The 15,498-nt window shown below is 36.7% G+C and overlaps 1 protein-coding gene across 1 annotated transcript in view; it reads left to right on the top strand.

Annotated features, from left to right (window-relative positions):
• The first annotated feature begins 8,105 nt into the window (after positions 1–8,105).
• LOC144975312 (serine/threonine-protein kinase TBK1-like) overlaps positions 8,106–15,498 on the top strand; it is a 66,902-nt gene continuing 59,509 nt past the window's right edge. The window contains exons 1-2 of the mRNA XM_078919270.1: positions 8,106–8,185; positions 13,359–13,544. The gene's annotated coding sequence lies outside the window, so the exon portion shown is untranslated. The remainder of the gene's footprint in view (positions 8,186–13,358; positions 13,545–15,498) is intronic.

Genomic DNA, 15,498 nt, shown 5'->3' with positions numbered 1-15,498 from the left:
GCGGTCCGCCTCCACCGGGCTGGAGTTGTTTTTTTTTTTATTATTTTTTTATTTTTTTTTTGTTTTGTTTTTTTTTTTTTTTTTTTTTTTTTTCCTGGTGCTTGACAATCTCTCCTGGAATTGACAAGGTTCCCCGGTGTGGTTAAATAAGGAAAATAAAAATTGTAAAAAGTACATGGCATATATTATTATTATTATTTTCTTTACAGACTTCCTGCTTCCGGCGTGCATTCTCCGTAATATTATGTTAAATAATGCCGTTCCAACTAAGGCCATTTAAATATATTCCTACGAACTGTTTGAAAAGAAAACGATAAGGAAGAAAATCCGACTGTGACAGATAAGAAACTGTGGCTTTTTGCTTAGTGGTACATGGTCTGGATAGGATAGACTTTTCTGATTTTTTTATCATATTCTAATATTACTTTTACTAGAGGGGACAAGTTTAAGATTTTTGTCTCTAGATGCAAAACAAACATAAGACAAAACTGGTTCGGTATTCGTATTGTCCAGAAATGGAACAATTTGAAATTTGAAACAAAGAATGCAAAATCTATAGATTATTTCAAGGTGTTAGTAGACAGGGAATTAGATGATGTGAGATTTATATGACGAATACTACTTTTTTGCACAACTGTTGACAGGGCTTTCAGTCTTGTATGTATATATTATGCATTGTTATATAATTATGGTTATCTTTTATATGCGCGCGCGCGCGCGCGCGTGTGTGTGTGTGTGTATGTGTGCGTGTGTGTCTGTGTGTGCTTTGTATGTCACGGTCAAAGATATAATATGTTTGTACACCACATTTGCATGAGTACATTTAGGTTGAAATATTATCTTTACCAGTGTATCATTATTGTAATCTTTAATCAATAGATTTATGGCATTACTATTAATATTAAGGGCATTCAAGGGATTTTATCCTATTTTGACCTATACCATATGTTATGTTATGTTATGTTATGTTAGTGTCTGTTTAATTATCTCGCTTCACCAGTCCGATGACTTAATTTTCACGTATACAGTTACAAATGACTTGCCTGAGCTAAGCTGAATTCCAGTGAAATCATGACTTACTTCCTTGTACAAGGAGTGGCATTGTCTATAGATAGTATGCAGATGACGTCACTCAGGGCTTTGTTATTGTTTTTGCCATCCGCGTTTGTGAGTTGTTCTCACTAAACTGTATTAACCAGACTATAAAAGTTCATGGTTACACAGAGTTTGTGTGTTGGTCCGTTATACTTCCGGATGGCAATGTTGTGAACTCCTTGGCCAAGCGCATTCTATCTATAGACTAACCGCTTACCCAAATCTTTAATAACATAACATTACTATCGCTAGTACTTAGAACAACTAGAAAATACAAGCAGACTTGGAAATAGTTATTATAGACTGCGGGAAACATTTGACCTCTGACCTTGGACGAAGACCAACGGATATAATAATAAAATGTGTTACCTACCATCTCGGGATCGGTCTTTTATGTCTAGGTGAACAAGATGTGAAAAATTCAATCTATCACATAAAAACACTAAAGTTGGGATATGTTTTTATACTTTTTTTTAAAAAAAAAGGAGAATGAATATTAATATTGTCTCTTAACTTTTATATTATGTGGTCATAATTTTGCTGAATTTTCTGTATTAATTTCTGAGCCCTCTCGTGAGTGGCTTGAAAAATCTTAAATTACACAGTTGTAAATCATAATACATAGGTCAAACCATATATCAAATTAATGATGACTTAAATGTCTATAATGTATGTTGATATATACATTGGTAATATGTGAGAGATCAGTACACCGTTTAAATATATAAAAGATATAATTATGTTGCCAAGTGATACTGTAAAAACGCGTCACAGGGGGTGATGTCTCGTCCTGCATTTTAAGTGTTGCTGTTGGTCTGGGACCTCGTATAAAGCGATTTGAGCACATCTATTTAGTGGATATTGCATTATATAAAAGTTCAAGGTTTTATTTTTGAGCCTTCATTAACTTTTAGCCAGACACGTGAATAAATATTACGTCAAAAGGAAAGGCAACGATCACCAAAAGAAAGTGAGAATTGAGTTGTCGTAGTGCTCAAGGAAAGACATAATCCCATTGGTTGAATTTTCTAGTACAACTCACTTGTCACTTCAGTCTGGAGGTCGTCGCCTTGTTTTGTAAAGTAATATTTTGGCCAGTGGCATGCTATGAGTTTACAAAGGTTACAAGTTATATATATATATATATATATATATATATATATATATATATATATATATATATATATATATATATATATATTTATATATATATATATATATATATATATATATATATATATATATATATATATAGTATATATATGCCAATTTGGCGGAAAATACACCAACCTGGCAACACTGTTTCTGAATTTTCATTTATGGAGATTCATCAAAAGATAACGTTCGTGATCCATTTTCTCAAAACGGTGTTATGTCGGAGTAAAGTAAACCTATTCTTTAAATTAAACATTTTAAACGTAACATATAAAGTTTGAGTTAAATTTGATGAAATATTATCGTTGGATTAAATGCGCCCATGAAGAAAAACAAGCTTTTATTTTTCAACTCCATAAAAGTAAAAGGCTTTGATTTACCAACTTCGTAATTCGGTTTTGAAACTAAACTGTTCTTATCTATCTACCTAATTAATTCCGAAGTTAGTATACTAACGCGAGGCCCATGTTTATAATAAGATAGTTTCGTTATCTCGGACATTACGAAACTACAACCAGAAATACCTGGAAATAATCGGAACAGTTTCGAGTTGTGATCGATCGGTGACACACACACACACACACACACACACCACACACACACACAAACACACACACACTTGCTAATTTCATTTATAGAGCACTGTCTGAACTACAGGAAACCCATCAATAATTATATATAATAACCCCCCCCCCTCTCTCTCTCTCTCTCTCTCTCTCTCTCTCTCTCTCTCTCTCTCTCTCTCTCTCTCTCTAATTTTCGCTTTCGGTTTCTCTTTCGGTTACTCTGCTCATAGTGGTCATTTGTTATATTATATCTCTGTGTCTGTCTGCCCATATATATATATATATATATATATATATATATATATATATAATATATATATTATATATATATATATATATATATATATATATATATATATATATATATATATATAAATAACTTTGTAAAGTTCTTGGGTGTGTATACATTTGCATTCAGTCTTAATTTTAATGCATTGAAAAACATTGTTTTCCTTTTGTATTTATTTACAAAAGATGTCTGTGTACATTGTGAGGTACATTTGTTAATGATGATCACACATTAGTATAATTTTTACACATTTATATGCTTATTATATTTTTTCGAGAAATGTATACGACTGAAAATTATCCATTTTGTGGACAATATCTATTACTATTACTATTATTTGTCTTTCTATCTTTGCGGCTATGTGGTCTTGTGGTATGACACTCGCTTTCGGATCGGAAGGTCCTGGGTTCGAGCCTCGCTCGGCGCATAGTTGAGTCCTTGGAAAAGACTCTTTATTCACATTCTTTCACCGTACTCAGGTGTAAAATGAGTACCTGGCCGTTTACAGCGTTGTCTCTCTCCAATAAAAATGTAATATCGCCTAACAGGCGTCATTCGCGTTAAATGTTGCTGTTGGCCCAAGACCCCTTGTAAAGCGATTTGAGCAAGTTTAGTGGAAATTGCGCTGTATAAAAAAGCTCAATTTTTTCTGACTGTCCATCTTGTAACTATGTATTAATTCATCTACTTACCTATACACCAGCCGTATTTATTCTCTCTCTCTCTCTCTCTCTCTCTCTCTCTATATATATATATATATATATATATATATATATATATATATATATATACACGCATATATATATATTATATATGTATATAGATTCATATACATATATACATTCATTTATATATATATATATATATATATATATATATATAATATATATATATATATATATATATATATATATATATATATATATATATGGTCTATCTGACTGTCCATCTAATAATTATGAACTAATTTATCTACTTACCTATATACAAGTCATACATTCTCTCTCTCTCTCTCTCTCTCTCTCTCTCTCTCTCTGTGTGTGTGTGTGTGTGTGTGTGTCTGTCTCTCCCTCTCTCTCTCTCTCTCTCTCTCTCTCTCTATATATATATATATATATATATATATATATATATATATATATATATATATATATCCTTTCTTTAAAAAATATAGCATTGTGGAGAACATTGTGCTTTTTGAGTCAATAAAAAAATTGATACGGCGCACAACTCTACTGAAAGATTTGAAAATTAGAAATGTATTTTTTACAGATAGATAAACAGATAACTTGATTTCCTTTTATAATTTAAAGTCAGTTTGAAAGTTCGTTGAGTCAAACAGATATCATAAAATATGTACCAACGACGACACTTGACTCCCAAAATCAACCAATTTCGTCACTGTAAAAAGTTGTCAGTTTGCGTCATCTATTTATGACATCAAGTATTATTATTATTTCCGTTGTGTTGTTGATTTAGCGGTGATCAGTTTTGTTCTAATTGCGTTTATGTTTGTGTGTGTGTGTGTGTATGTGTGTATGTTTGTGTGTGTGTGTGTGTGTTGTGTGTGGTGTATACATGTGTGTGTGTGTGTGTTGGCATTTTTCAGCAAATCGTGGCATTCATAGTGATATTATTCACTTGATCACATGAAGGTATTTCAGTCGCCATTTTGATTCTTTTTTTCCTATTAGGGTTAGCTCGAGAGGTTAGTCATAAGTGTTATTAAAGGTGCTTGGGTTTTGTTTTTCCAAAAGTTAAGTAAAGGGGAGACATTCCGAAAGCTCCTACATCCCCAGTATTCTTTAAATTTGTATTTTCCCCGTTGATATTTTGTCAGGCATTTTAAAAACTAGAACAAACCTTGATAGATTTGTGAAAGTTTAAAATTTCCTAATTGACCATTGTTTTGATTTTCGGCCGCCATTTTGATTTGTTAAGTATTCAAAGTTGAAAGGTAGTGCAAAGCAGTCCGAGAGTTGTTTTTTTTTTCTATTAGGGTTAGCTCGAGAGATTAGTCATACGTCTTATTAAAGGTGCTAGGGTGTTTGTTTTTCCATAAGTTAAGTAAAGGGGAGACATTCCGAAAGCTCCTACATCCCCAGTATTCTTTAAATTTGTATTTTCACCTTTGATCTTTTGTCAGGCGTTTATTTATTCAATTTGTCATGATTTTTTCTATTAGGGTTAGCTCGAGATCGGATGATTTTTTTTCCTATTATGGTTAGTCATAAGTCTTATTAAAGTGCTAGGGTGTTTGTTTTTCCTATTAGGGTTAATTAAAGGTACTAGGTTTACTTTTTTCTTGGGGTTAGTTGAGGGAATATATTATTAAATATATTATTGGGCCACACATAAAAATCAACCGAAGATATACCAAATTACACAGACAACGTTGTTTACCAATCTGCCCTCATTAAATGATGGTGAGTACAGTATCGAATGAAAATTGTTCTTTCCCCGCGAAATTGCGGGCTTTTTACTAGTATATATATATATATATATATATATATATATATATATATATATATATATATATATATATATATATATATATATATACATATATTTATACCAATCTAACCGTCTCTCTATCCATCCATCTGTCTGTCTTTTTGTCCGTCGAAAATTGTTTCGATTTATCTGGCATCTCCGCGTGAGAGCATGAGAACTGAAATTGTTTTCTGGGAAAAGTTGCTATGGAAACCTAAACCCCGGCAAATTGATATTTTTGGACATGATATAACAATGAAAAGAATTTTTTTTTAAGAATATGACTGAGAAGGAAAAAGAGGATGAGGATCGAGGATAAGGAGGAGAAGGAGGAGGAGGAGAAGGAAGAAAAGGAGGAGGAGGAGGAGGAGGAGGAGGAGGAGGAGGAGGAGGAGGAGGAGGAGGAGAAGGAAGAAAAGGAAGAGGAGGAGGAGGAGGATGAGGAGGAAGAAGAGGAGGAAGAAGAGGAGGAGGAGGAAGAGGCAAGATCGGGAGTGGGGGAGGAGAAAGAAGGAGACGAGTCACAAAAAGAGGTGGAGGAGGAAGAAGAAAAAGTAGTTGTAGACGAAGAAGAAGAAGAAGAAGACGAAGAAGAAGAAGAAGAAGAAGAAGAAGAAGAAGAAGAAGAAGAAGAAGAAGAACTTGAGCATTTATATAGAGCATCATCCACTAAACGTGCTCAAACCGCTTTACAGGGCGTCCCGAGCAAACAGCAACACTTAACATGTAGAACGAGACATGACGCCTGTTAGATGATGATATTTTTTTTTTCCCCGACAAAGACAATACTGCTCACGCCAGGTACTCATTTTTACCTAAGTACGATGAAAGAATGTGAGTAAAGAGTCTTTTCCAAGGACTCAACTATGCGCCGGTCAGAACGGGATTCGAACCTCGGACCTCCCGATCCGAAGGTGAGTATCATACAAGAAGCTTATAATATTATCATATTATAAGCTTCTTGGTGTCATACCACTGGACCACATAGCCGCACGAATAAAATAAGTTTTTATTTCATCATCGTTATTATTAAAGTTATCAAGAATATTCTGATGAAATTTCCTGGATTTCCCCCCCCCCCCCCTACCCTCTTTTATCATCCCCTACGGGGCTGAGAGAGTCTTGACTTTTAACAAGCTTACAGTACTTGGTATAATAATAATAATAATAATAATAGATCTTTATTGTCCATAAATATGGCAATTTGTCATTTAGTTACACTTGTCATAACGTTATATGATAACTATAACATTGAACAGACACCTCACTCCTCTCTCTCTCTCTCTCTCTCTCTCTCTCTCTCTCTCTCTCTCTCTCTCTCTCTCTCTCTCTCTCTCTCTCTCTCTCTCTCCCTCTCTCTCTCTTCCTCTCTTTCTTTCACGCATGTGACATACACAACATTAACATTTTCATTTCATTTTCAATTCGTTACATTCTTGGCAATTCAACACCAAATATTATCATCATTATCAATTGGTCACTTCATCTAGCCTAACATTAAACAAATTAATCAGTCAATCAGTCAACGCATCAATCCTTGGTTTTGCTGTACCATATGAAATATTCAACATTTTTATTGCTGATGGAACGAACGTTGATTTATACTTGTTAGTTCCACATTTAATCTGACAAAAACTTCTCCCAGATGGCAAAAGATCAAATTCATAGTATAAAATATGTTTTTTTATTGTTGGTAATTGAGAATGCTTTCCTTTCTATTGCTTTTCCATGAATTCTTTCTACTTCATCAACAGGATGGTTTATTATTTTTGATGCCTCTTTGTAATTCTAAATCATCATACAACGCTTTATATAATATTAAGCGAAGGATAGGTCTTCAATCAACAAATCGCGAAATAAGATGAAATTAGTGGTGCACTTTTGTGTCGGAAGTAAACAAGGCCGCCGCCATTTCGATTTCCTTGAGACAAAAACATTGATACGAACGATTTTTCCGAGGATTTGAAGCAGAACTCTAAACGTTAAAGTTTGAAGTACATACCATTCATTAATACGAACAATCATACAACGTTTAATACGTAAATGAGTGAAATGTTGTCATGAAACAAATAAATATCAAAAGAATTCATCACATAGGTGTAACTGTGCGTCGCTATTCAGCGCCGCCATTTTGAAAAAAAAAATACATGCATACATTAGCACTATTTATAACAAAACTACCCTATGGTATTTTTGGCTCTGACTGACAATGGGTATGGTTTCAGTTCGGTTATACCTTGGAATAAGAATAGTTCAAGGGTTATACTAATACTAAATTTCCAAGAAAAATCGTAGTTCCAACATTGGTTATTTCCCCAAATGTGTTATAACATGGACGCATTTCTGTCGCTGGTTCATTTTGTTGCATTGTTTGACCATCACACTCGCGGTTCAAGAACTAACCTATTTGAACGAGCAACGGCGTCAATAATTCTCTATTATTATCAAGTAGGTAAGGAAGAAGAATAGATATTATATTTTTACACACAACACATGTTTTGTTTCAGATGTGTTCCATCGTGTCAAGCGGGTATAATGTCGGAATGGAGAGGATGCCAAAATCTGAAGTTTAACTGATGAGAAACATGTGAGTGAAAAAAATAGAACATTTATATAGCGCAATAATCCACTAACGTGCTCAAAGCGCGTTACAAGGGATCTCTAGCCAACAGCAATATTTAAACATGTAGGACGATAGTACATTTTTAACGGCCAAGTATTCATTTTACACATGAGTACGGTGAGGGAATGTGAATAAAGAGCCTTTTCCAAGGACTCAACTATGCGCCGCTCAAAACGGGATTCGAACCCTGTACCGTCGATCCGAAGGTGAGTGTTTTACAACATAATATATGAAATATTAGATTACTCATGTAATAAAACTGTCTTTATTCAGCACAAGAACACCCCCATTTTGTCTGTAGATTTAAATGTTGTCAATATCATTGCCGACATCAGCCTCTCCTTACAGGAAAATCGTCACATTCGTTACGATTCCATTCATAATTTTTTTTTATTATCAGATTGGTTTTGTATACCACAAGAGTGGGAAAAACAAATCTTGGTTATAGATGCTGTGCGCTTGGCTAAGAAACTCACAACATTGTAATCCGGAAAAATATATCGGACCAACACAGAAATCTATGTGTAACCTTGAACGTTTGCAGTAGTGCCGCGCTGAGGACCGGACCGAGGACCGGTCCCACGGTCTTTTAGCTGTGAACCGTGGTCCAGTCCCAAAGAGGAAGACCGCCGGCGGTCCTCACTTCTTATCACCTTTCAACGGTCTCGCGCCATACTACTTCCCCAGCGATTCGTTGCCTCGGTCCTTTGTCTATCTTCCACCAATCACCACCCATCCCACTTAATTAATCGCACCCACCCCCCTTTGCCATACACTAAACGACACAGACGACCATAGAGGCAGACGACCACCTCCCTCCACTCCGCAAACCGCCCTTTCGTGTGTGAGATGGGGGGAACAGGAGGCGCACGCCTTGGACGATTCCATTATACGGGGTAAATTTCAAAATTTACTACACCATAATGATCGCAATGACAATGATCTATGATGAAGGCATGACCCCTCTTCTCTAATGGGTTATTGTTTGAAATGTATGTGACTACTAAAGATGTGTGTGTGTGTGTGTGTGTGTGTGTGTGTGTGTGTGTGTGTGTGTGTGTGTCGAACCTAGCAAGTTGCAAGTCTGATTTTTTGTTTTCTTTTGTCCATCTCTTGTCGCCACTCCTTTCTATCGCATTGTTGTCATTTAAAATAATACAATAATATTAAAATTTCGTTTGGTGTTTTAACTAATCAAGTAATATGAGTTTCATTAGTTTCTTCCGTCCAAAAAAACCAGTTATAACGTCTGTATTTTTAAAAGGTCCAATAGAATATTTGGGGACCCCGATAGCTCAGTTGATAGAGCACTCTCTTTATACGCAAAGGGCCAGAGATCGATCCCGGGTGCAGTCGATTTTTTTCTGAATCCCTGTCTACTCAGCAATGAATGGGTAGCTGAGTTTGTTAGATCTGGCGAAAAGTCACCATCGACCCCTCTTATCACCTCATCCACCCCCTCTTATTATAACTTCACGTCTCTCTCTTACTCTTCAATGCTCGCTGCCCTCTAATGTGTGTGTGGGGGGGGGGGGGGGGGGGGGGGGGGGGTAGGAGTTGCGTGTGTGTATCAACGCCACGAACAACTCGATCAACGCCTTGGGCGATGCCATTATCTCCGTTAATGGGGATAAATTTCAAATTTTATTAAATTATCGAAGTAACAATGAAGTACGGTGAGCAAATAAAGAAGGCATCACCCCTCTTCTCTAATTAGGTTACAATTTGAAATGAGTGTGACTACTCCGTGTGTTTTACTCCTGTAGGCCACGGTTTTCATCGTGTAGCGGTCTTTAACGGTTCAAGAATGAACGGACCGGTCTGCGGTCCTTGCGGTCTTCATTTCCCAAGGACCGTAGGACCGTGGTCCTTAAGCTTGCCAAGGACCGCTCCGCACTAGTTTGCAGTCTGGTTAATACAGTTTAGTGAGAATTATTCATAAATATGGATGGCAAAAAACAATAACAAAAACCTGAGTGGCGTCAATTTCGTTCTATCTATATCCATGAGAACCTTAATGCTGTTTTGTAAAGCTACCTATATATTTATTGCTTCTGAATTTGAGTGTAATAATTCAATGTTTGTGTTCAGTATGTAGATAGATAGGATATTTAAGAAAAATAATCCCGAAAATGGTCTTTATGGATAGACTTCATACCGTGTGTATTTGTGTTTATTTCAATTGGATTCAATAGTCGTAACGTCACTTCCTTCCTAATGACGTATGGTAACTTAGTAACACTGGCTATAAACTATCGGAACAATGGCGGACGCCCGTATGAAATATTTCTCCGGCGAGCATAAAGCGTATCCAGAGGGAAAAAAACACATACATTTGATCATGTTTTGACTTTTACACATTCTGATCACAAGGCATATGAAAAGTTCTAGCCAGCATGAAAAATAAAACGTAATGATTTTCTTTGTTTAGAACCAAGATGGCCGCCGTTGCCAGGCGGCGTGACATCAGACTATTGAATCGTATTGATGTCAATGCAACTCGCTTGGTGCCTGTTTAGACTATGATAAGTGCTATTTATTATTATCATTTTGAAATGATTGTCACATATGGGTGATGGTCTGATCAAAAGTATTAGATGTCGCACTGACTATTTTTGAGATGAAAGAGAGAGAGAGAGAGAGAGAGAGAGAGAGAGAGAGAGAGAGAGAGAGAGAGAGAGAGAGAGAGAGAGAGATTTAAAATGAAATCTTTTTTTTTTTAAAAACTACGATGTTGATACCGAAATATGCATTTAATTTTGTCTTTAATTACGGCTCTTTAGTCTAGTGGTAGGACACGCGCCTCCGGATTAGGAGGTCCTAAGTTTGAGTCCCGCTCTCAGCAGCAAATATTTGAGTCCTTGGAAAAGGCTCTTTACTCAATTCTCTCATCGTACCCAGGTGGATAAAGAGTACCTGGCCGTTAACAGTATTGTCTCTGTCGGAAATGTGTATTTTTGTAATATCGCCTAACAGGCGTCATGCCTCGTCCTACATGTTAATTGTTGCTGTTGGCTGGGGATCCCTTGTGGAGCGCTTTGAGCACGTGTAGTGGATATTGCGCTATATAGAATCTAAATGCTCAAGTTTTTATTTTTTTTAAATCAGATTATTTGAACATTTAAATTGGATATTTCTTAAGAAGAATTGGATTCAATGGTCTGATGTCACGTCACCCAGCAACGGCGGCCATCGTGGTTCTAAACAAAGAAAATCGTTACTTTTTATTCTTCATGCTGGCTAGAACTTTTCATATGTCTTGTGATCAGAATGTGTAAAAGTCAAAACATGATCAGATTAATTGTGTTTTTTTCCCATCTGGATACGCTTTTATGCGTCCGCCATTTTTCCCATAGTTTAGAGCCAGTTACTAAGTTACCATGCGTCATTACGAGGGAAGTGACGTTGCGACTGTTGAAGCGTATTGTGCTGTGGATTTGCACAAGCCCGACCTAAGGGAATCAATTTTTTTTTTACAATGTGGCACCTTTATCAGGCCACAACACATCTAGATTATATTATTATATCATTCCGGCATATTACACGTGTTAAGGATGTAAACTGAGTGCATTCATTATCGTCTTCTGTTCATGAATAACCAGTTTGTCATAGACGCTATAGATAGTTCGAAGATGACGTCACTCAGGCCTTTATTATTGTTTTGCCATCCGCGTTTGTGAGTTGTTCTCACTAAACTGTATTAACCAGACTATAAAAGTTCATGGTTACACAGAGTTTGTGTGTTGGTCCGTTATACTTCCGGATGGCAATGTTGTGAACTCCTTGGCCAAGCGCATTCTATCTATACATTAATGTAATTTACTCACAACAAACACAAGAGGCATACCAGCAAACAAAACTATGTGTAATCTAAAACGTTTATATATGATATTCAGACAAAACTACGGGTAACCTAAAACGTATATATTATTACTATTCAAAATTTATTTAGTGAAAACTAATCGTCCATTATAAAAACAATAACAAAGAAAATCTGGGTGTTGTTTCACTTTGTTGGTAAAAAACTGAAAGACATTTTCATTTCGAGATAAAACGTTCGCGTCCGGTTTCTTTTCGGATCGGCAACTAAAAAACGAGTGAGTTGCACTCATTTTGCTATGATAAAACAAGAGACCGACTGAGAGGAAATTAATGTCAAATGGAGGGCAAGACGGACCGGAGAGGAAAATGAATGCACTCAGTTTGCAGCCGAAGTCTGTGCTTTGCGGGACTAGATTTCGGTAAAAGTTGTTTAATTAATCCGTGCATTGCGCCCATCGATTAGTGTGATGAATGTCGTACATTTTGAGATACGTCTTATTTATTTACCAAAAGCTAGAGTTGTCTAAATAAGTCAATAGGGTGCAGTCAAGATTTTTTTCTGCCCCCCTCTCCGCCCCCCACCCCCCTCCCTTGTTCACCCAGCAGTGAATGGGTAGCTGAGTCTGATTGATTTGGCGGAAAGCACTTTGCGATAGACTCGCGTCCTATCCAAAGGATAACAAGCAATTGCTATTGTCCGTTTCAAGCAATAGAAGCAGGGATAAACTCCGGCTCATTGGGCCGAATGGTTCTGAAGGACTACAAAAGAAAAAAGAAAAAGAAAAGAAAACAGAGCTAAAGAGTAAGAAAAGATAAAAAACACACGGGAATTTCCGACGTACAAAGCAAAAGTATATTATAACTAAATTCAAGTTGTTGTTTTAAAAAAAAAATTAAATAGTAAAAAGATTGGAGATACTAGATACATTGTTTGAAACAATATGCATAACATTTTAACATATTTTTAATGACTTCCTTCCTTCGTGCATCTCCTCTGTTCCCATCCAAAGATCTAAAAATAACTAGCTTCTACAGATTCCCAGAAACCAATCTGAGACGTTTAGGTGATCGACTTTTCTGAAAAATAGGACTATCCCTATGGATTTTTACGATCTTTAAGTAGACTTGACAATCAATTAAAAAAAAAATAAATGAACAATAACAAACAAAAAAAAACCCAAAATTACAACAACAAATCAAAACAAAACAAATCTAAAACATGACTTTTTAATAAATATTTCTCATAAGAGATGTATCATATTTTCTTCACTGATAATTTTAATATAATAATAAATTCCCTTTATTCACCCATTAGGGACATTTTTTAAAAGGATATATTCCACACGAAGACTGGAATAGCCCAGACGTCAGCCGCAGTGCAGCGCCGCAAAGTGAGCCAAGGCTAGATGACTTGTTCAAGGCCCACAACGGGGCGGGTAGTCGAACTCGGCACCTATCGGGTACGAAGCAAAGACCATACCGCTGAGCCACGCTGTCCCATGTAAGTAAGCATCATTTGTCAACAATATCACTAGATATTTAATTTGTCGTGTTTAAAAAAAAAAACCCTCCGCTCTCGATGTCAACTGAGTTCGCAGCTTCGGTCGTTCGTCTTATTCTTGCAATGAAGATTCTTTGTCTTATCTTATGCCTTTTTTTTCTGGTGTTTGATAGTTCTGCCAATTAGTCATGCTAAAAATCTCCTTGTTTCGTCATTTTGAGTTGTTTCAAATCGCTATCGAGAGTTAGTTGTAATGTCGTTGTTGTTGTTGTTGTTGTTTTTCTTGTTGTTGGCCCCTGGTTAGTTTGATTTGGCCAGAGAAATAATGGATCATTGCTTTATAGATAAAACGAAGATGACGTCACTCTGGTCTTTGTTATTGTTTTTTTTTTTTTGTCATCCGCGTTTATGAGTAATTCTCACTAAACTGTATTAACCTGACAATAAAAGTTCATGGTTACTTATAGTTTTGTGTGTTGGTCCGTTATATTTCCGGATGGCAATGTTGTGAGCTTCTTAGCCAATCGCATACTATCTATTGTCTGGAATTTCAGGTTTGGGACGCAGAATATGTCCGTAAAGTTTTCACCTTAACTCATGAATTTGAATAGTGAGTGCCTAAAGCTGGGCTAGAAGTGCTGCTATGTGGTCTTGTGGTCTGATACTCGCCTTCGGACGTACACTCCTCTAAGCTTGGTGAGACGTTGCCAGGCTTTGATACCAGTAAGAGGAGACACTGGGTGGCTGCGAATCGGCTTCGGTCGAGGAGCTGCCTAACAGCAAGTGCGCTTCATCAGCGGGGACTTTCCACCTGTCAAACATGTACCCGATGTGGGCAAGAACCCGAAACGACAGAGTATCTAGTTGAACAGTGTGTTGTGACGATGCTACCGGGCGGGTTCGCGACGGTGCACGAGTGCGGACCGGACTTTGCTGATTGGGTAGTGTGAGAACCATAAGAGGCTGCTGCCTTCGGACCGAAACATCCAAGGTTCGAGTGCCACTCTGAGGCAGTGGCGTGGGGCCATTGGATCGAATGGTGCCAGGCACCACACCAATCTTTTAAAAATCATTAACGGCATAATTTTTTAATTAAAAATAAAACTGAGAAATTTTAACTCCACTGTCTTTCGCCAACTCCCCAACAACATACTGCCTTTTTAGTCTCCACTCTATTCAAGATTCCGAATCACGCACTGCGCCGACTCGTGTGTTGGTGACATCACTGCGCGAATTCGCGACTGAATAAACACCGTGGTGCAAAGCAATCCGAGCTCCAGTTAATGCTCTATCCATTAGTATCGCTACAGCTGATTGAGCGAGAAACTGGGACGAATTATACTATCTTCAAATAGCGGAAAAACCCTCGACTTGTGCCAGGATCTGAGAGCTCCACCGTTGGACGTCATAATTAGGGTAACTTCGACCATCCAAAATATTACATTAACTGTCAAAAACACTGATCATTGTTAAGTTTATTTCTGAGCAGCAAAGGAAAACAACATAAAACTTAAAAATATGACATATCAAAATCCCCCTCCCCCCACCTCTTTTTCACGATTATTGAATAAAGTAATTCTTTGCAACACGAAGTATTGGGGACGAAATTACTAACATTTTTCTTGCTTGTAGTGCCGAGTTGATGGTTACGTGTGTATGAGTGTTTATTTGTGTGTGTGTGTGTGTGTGTGTGTGTGTGTGTGTGTGTGTGCTTGTGCGTGTGTATTTGTAGCAGTCAGAGAAAGAAAGCGAAGATTGTCAACAGTTATACCCTGGTGTGTTTTTTGATTTCTTAAGTACTTAAGTGGAGTGATTTTTTCTTTGTGATGCTTTAAGATCTGAATCTACCTTTTATTTGTGCAATCATTAATCATATTCCACTGATTTCCATTATTTGAGATATACTTTGAAGTTTTGTTTTGTTAAACAATGAATTGCAATGAATCAAGTTGAC

The sequence above is a fragment of the Berghia stephanieae genome, chromosome 6, assembly GCF_034508935.2.
Source record: "Berghia stephanieae isolate SIO BIC M18660-M18661 chromosome 6, UCSD_Bste_1.3, whole genome shotgun sequence".
NCBI classification, from domain to species: Eukaryota; Metazoa; Mollusca; class Gastropoda; order Nudibranchia; family Aeolidiidae; genus Berghia; species Berghia stephanieae.
Note: the sequence above shows the minus strand (reverse complement) of the source record. Positions and strands in the feature narration are given on the sequence as shown.